The sequence below is a fragment of the Juglans regia genome, chromosome 16 (genome assembly GCF_001411555.2).
Source record: "Juglans regia cultivar Chandler chromosome 16, Walnut 2.0, whole genome shotgun sequence".
Taxonomy (NCBI): domain Eukaryota; kingdom Viridiplantae; phylum Streptophyta; class Magnoliopsida; order Fagales; family Juglandaceae; genus Juglans; species Juglans regia.
This window is the reverse complement of record NC_049916.1, coordinates 16,317,576-16,323,978: the sequence shown is the minus strand read 5'-3', so window position 1 is coordinate 16,323,978 and position 6,403 is coordinate 16,317,576.

Below are 6,403 nucleotides of genomic sequence, written 5' to 3'. Positions count from 1 at the left end.
ACTTTTGGATTGAATATTGCTAGTTTTAGTTTTTGGTATGGCAGTGGGAATTTGATATTATTCTTTTGATTATATGCTGAGTACTGACAGTTTTGTATTTGCTCTATGTTAACCAAAGTGACATGTATTGTGAGCTGGTTTTAAGTTCGAAAATGGTATGTATAGTGGGTTAGTTTTAAGTTTCAAAATGACGTATATTGTGGACTGGTTTGTATATGGTTATGTTAGCCAAAATAACATGTATTACTTGTGTATGATTATGTTATAAGTACTGGAATTAGTTGTTATTATTTGGTTTATTTCTCTAATTTATGTGCTAGTTTGGATTGTTATTAATTGTGTATGCTTTTTTGTTTATGTGTTGGTTTGGATTGTTATTATTTGCTTGAATTGGTGCAACAAGTGGTGCTAAGGTGTGAAAATGTTGTGAAATCTTGGATATAAATCATTGGCTTCAATTGGTGCAATGAGTGGTGCCACGTGTGTGAAAATATTTAAAAATATTTGGATTGTTATAATCTATTGGGAAGATTTTTTATGTTGAATAGTTTTTTAATTGTTATTATTTTAAGTTGAAATTTGTGTATGTTGTGATTGTTGGGTAGAAGAAGGGTTGACAAAATGTGTTTGTTAGATTAAAAATTATAGATATAATTGTTAGATAATTAGGTTGACAAAAAAGATAGTTGAAAAATAATAATTTAATTAAAAATTAAATTATTAATTAACATATGGTCAGTATAATTACAAAATATAAAAAAAAATATTATTATTATTTTGGCTAATAGATGGATAATCCAATGTGTGGTTATATTTTGAATGGTAAAGATAAAAGACAAAACATGTGATTTAAGTCAAATTTTACCTTTGCCCATACCATTGCTAATGCTCTAATACAAAGATCAGAAAAATGGACCGAACAATAAAATTGAAAGTTCTAGTTTCGGTGATGAATCGATCCAGTATCGATTCTCCAATTCTTAAAAATCGGTGAATACCAATTCGATTATAAAATATGTTCAAAACATGACCAAACCAGACCGATTACACCCATAAATATAAGTAACTAATTATTAATGCTAATTTATAAAATTTTATTATATTTTAATAATGGAGTTTATTTTATTTGAAAAGAAAAGTTAATTAAGAGACTTGTTAATAAGATGGAATTTGTTTAAAAAATAAATGAACGAATCACAAACATAAAATATGACTCTTGATTGATAAAATATATCTCAAATCCTTTTTAGATAAAAGTTAAATAAAAGTAAATAAATAGTCTTATGATGTGATTCCACATTTACACATATTCAAAACAACGTATTACTTTTTTAATGCAAAAAGAGTTGGCAGAAATATACCTTATTTGTTCTATCGTACATTGTGTATTTTTAATTAAATCATTGACATGAATCTTGAGGACCTTAATTAGGATTGTATTTTTTTTTTCTTCCACCGCTTGAGGGATTGTAACTCCCACACAATTCAATATTTCTTACATGTCTTAAGGCTTAATATTTTAAGCAGTTAAGACTTGAAGATTTGTTGCGATAACAACATGCAAGGCATTAGACATGCACAATACCAAATCTTATCACAACTATTTTTGCCAAATCAAGTGGCTCAACATGTTCGAGATGTAATATTAGAACCAACATGTTTGAATGTAACAACAATGGAATAAAATAAATCAATGTGACTTGTAAACTGAGGAAAAAAGAAGAAGACAATAAGTGTGGTTGATTGGTATCCCGTTAAGAACTTAAACTAGATTATCAATAAGTCCCATAAGCTATTCCTAAAGCTAGATAAGTTCAACATAACAAAAGAATGAAGAGCCATTTATGTTGACATGACATCTCCTGTGTTCTCCATTAAAGACACTACAACAAAAATGGTATTTTAGGATTTTTTTTAAACAAAATAAAAATCATCCTAAAAAATAATTGTTAGGGATGAAATTTAAATTTTGTTTCTAAATACTGACGATAGTCGTTTGTTGTTCAAACAATAAATATTATGTTCAAACGAGTTATTTAGGAATGAAAAATGTCATTGTTAATAGATTTTTTGTTCAAATGGGTAAATAAAATGTTCGATCATGAAATGAATAAACGTTCAAATGGATATTAGTTACGATCGAATGAAAAAATGGGTGGATAAGTTACTAATTTAAGCGGGAAATCGACTTACCCTTTCAACGATTTATATAATTGTTCGAACGTCAAGCAAATTGTTTTTTTATAGAATTGAAAATGGAACCACTATACTTTGAATACTATATATTTCTTTTGTTTGAACGCTTTAAACTGAGAACTTGTTCAAACGGAAAAAATATAGTTCGAACAGAAAATATGGCGAAATCAATGATTTTTTTGCGAGAGTGGAAAATCCATTTGAATTGGATTATATTTTATTTATTTATTTTAATGTCAAAATAATACCTAAATCAATTAGGGATAAATATTTAATTTATATTAAAAATAGCAGCTAGAGACTATATAAAATTAAGATTGATAAATAATTTAGAGAAGGAAAAGAATGACGTAAAAAAGCTCAGTTGTTATTAAAAAATAAGAACATATAAATGAGAAAGAATGGATAATTAATAATATTTAAGCAACGAATCATAATTAAATTAATTTTTAAAAAAATATTTATTGTCCGTATAAAAAGTTATGAAAGTGCAAATAAAATGTATACACTAAGCCCCCAAGTCACAGACCATCGACTCGACTCCTATTATGCGTGCCTCGATCTATATTAGTCGAGTTATGATTGTCTGCACATCTTGACCTAACTCTGTGTTAACATTTCATATCTCTATATGCACTGCATCCATCACCTCTACTGTCTGTACGCGGATCTCTACAAGCACTATATCTACAATCTCCTCATGAATAATAGTGCATGTTCCCCCTATGTAGAGGCTTCATCTGATACCTCATGGTCTGTCGGGTGTACATCTCTAGGAATGTCGACTGTCTCAATAATGGGAGCATGAGACTTCATGTTGGAGTGTCCCTTGCTGCGTGACAAGGCAGAGGAGTTGATCGACCCAATTAGCTCTCGGACACGTTTAACAACATTTGCCTAGACCCCTGTTGCTAGCAAAAATCGAGTGATCAGAATTCCAAATAACAATATATTTGTCATAATATAGTTCATATTTGATTGAATCCTAGTAAATATATAACTCGCTAGGTCGATAGGCTCTTTACAAGCAATGTGTATCATAAACTATGCCGCATGCCAACGTCAGTCTTGTGCTGCCAATTATCAATGTTATTGGCAATGATTAAATTCTTTATCTTGAAAACTCAAGATTTATCAGCTTGTTTGATACTTTTGGTTCTATAATAGAGATGAACATCTAGATTCATAGTCAACTATCGAACCTCATGATCAGTCAGGCCATCTAGTCCATCTACATTACTACTCTCATCCTCAATCGTCACCCCATCACCCCATTACCTGTAGTTGTAGACTCCTTAAAAACTACGTTTGGATATGTAATGGGCAGTTGAGGGATACCAAAAAATGAATTAAAGAAAAAAGATGTTAATTAGTAACAGGAAACATGCTAACAATATGTGACTCAATAATCAAGAAGTAAAGTGACTCATTGGTATGAGGCACAGACAATCTCACAAGTGTCAGCATTCTTTGAATGCGCGATCCCCTCGAAAGTCGAACCCCCTATTTTAGGGGGCACATCCCCCCGAACTGCTTACCAGAAGACGTACTTGAAGGCTTATTTGACTGCCTGGGAAGCATCAAGTAGGGATGAAAGTACTTTGAATTGTGAGAGTGTTCGTACCCCATACCCATGAGGCACTTTACTAATTTTGAAGTCAATTCACAAGCTATTATCATAAGTGACCATTGAGACTTCAAGTGACATCCTTCATCAGTAGAATCTACTGATGGAATGTTCGTACCGAAATCATCATCGCATGTTGTGGTAATCTCTGATATATTGCGCTATGAAGACAAGAATGCAATGGTTGTCCTAAGAAGTTGTTGGATTCATAAGGGCTAGTGACGCTTGGGTACCAACTATGATGAGTAGACGATCGTGCTTACAATGAGAGAGCTACAATAGGAATAGCTTATGAAGACAGACGCAAGGGATCGTCCCTCCCAACAAATATTCTAAAAGTCTCCAAACTAACTTGACACTCTAGTAACACTATTATCTCTAGAACTTCTTCGTGGGAGGGTTGACTTGCCTTGCCACACTTCCTACCCCTACAAGTCACGAATCACTTGAATTTTTCAAAAATAATACAAGTAGTAGTAGTTATAAAATAATTATTAGTAGAAACTTCAACAAAATCATTATACGAAATAAAACAATGATATATACAATCTTGCATTATTAATATAATCACTAATTATTTTATGTGTACATCGTTTAATCGAACCATAATTTGTTCGCTCGAAATTTCAAATATTCACTTAGCATTCGAATGGGACACAAGTGGCGGAAGACAATGTTCGAATGCATGTTTGAAAGTATAATCTGACCGCCTGTTCGAACGGTTACCTAAGCGTTTGATGAGTAAGTAACCACCGTTCTTATAGTCGTAGTACTTGGTTAGTAGTTTTTATCCCATATAATTTACCACTATGGAAGTGTATGAATGATCCATATATCATGTTGAGTCTGCTTATTCTTGGTTTGAGATCACCTAGAAATGAGATTTTACGTACATTTATAGCCATTGATTGTCTAGTTGAAAGACTTATGAGAAAATGGGTTCCATACATTTGATGCATCAACAAGCGAGTCATTTAAGATGCATATTGCAATGTTATGGGCAATAAATTATTTTTCTGCATGTATAAACATATTAGGTTGAAGTAGTAACGGGAAAATGACATGTCTAACTTGTAACAAACACACTCAATATGAACGACTTACGTATGAGAGGGAATTATGCTTCATAGATGACATGAAAATACTATAATGTTTGATAACACAGTTGAATGGGGGCATCCTCCACCATATTTGTCAGGACATGATGTAGTTGCACAATTGCTGGGGTCAGCCCGCCCCTGCCCTCGCTAAGGGTCTTCTTATTAGGGACCTCAGTCTAGTCCCTAAACACTATGTTGTCCTCGCCTTGGTTTTCCTTATGATGACCGAATGCCTTAGCCTTCTTGCTTGATCTTTGATCAATAATGGCATGTATGATGTCAATAATGGGTTCCTAGGTTGATGAAGGTATGATGTTTAGTGGTGGTATTGATGATGATGATGAGTTCGAGTTATCTAAGGGGTGATTTGGTGTGTTTGATGCAATGTGGAATGGCTTGAAGGTTGCCCTTGATGTTGGGACCACTTAGATGATGTTTAGGGTTGGTATGATGAATATAGGCTATGGTTTGGATGGTGGCTAAGGGGAATTACAAATTTGGTAGGAGTTGACTTAGGATTGAAGTGTATGATGAGATACTAGAGTTTGGAAGGATGTGGATGACTGAGGTTAGGACTCCTAGATTGATGGAGTCTATTTGGGAAAGATAAGAATTCGGTTAAGGTAAAAAATATGAAGATGAATGGTGTTTAAATGAGTTTAAGATTGTTCCTTGTATTTAGGGATTTAGAAATAGAAGATAAGATTTGGATATGATAAGATGATGATAGTCTTTGATTGACTTGAGTGATTCTAGGGAATGAGAGATTTGAGGGATTGAGTGATTTTAGGGAAGTTCTTAGAATTAAAGGGTTGGTTAGGGTAAGATAAGGAAGATAGCATTTGAATATGGCAAGGGGATGGAAGTCTTTAGTTGACTTGAAAGATTCTAGAAATGAAGAGATTTTAGGGACTGAGTGGTTTGAGTGATAGAGTGATTTTAGAGATTGGATTTAGAGGATGGGATGAAGAGTCCTAAAAGGTAGGAACTACCTTGTTGGACTCTAGGGTTTCGGCTAGGGTTTAGTTGGGTGAAGGGATGCTAGGGTTATGATTCCTAAAGTGTAGGAATTGCAAAGGAAGGCTAGGGTTTTCAATTAAGGTAAGAGATGGGTATGGAATGATGGAGACAATGAGAATTTCGACTAGGACTAATGTGGATGAGGGAAGATTAATTTTGGTATGTGAAGCTTATGAGAAATATGGCATTGGAAAGATGGTAAGCGTGATATGTGTTTGTGAGATGAGAAAATGCAAGATAATGTATGATAATGAGAATATTTATGAACATGTAGGAATTTGTATGAATAAAGGATGAATGAACTTAACAAAGGAATATGAAAACTCTCTTTTTGGTTTATATGGATATTTTGAGAAACTAAAGAAAATGAAGAATATGGCTTAGGATATGTTTGACATGCGAGGACATGCAAAGAAAATATATGAACAAGTAGAAAAGATAAGAACAATGTATTTTTGGA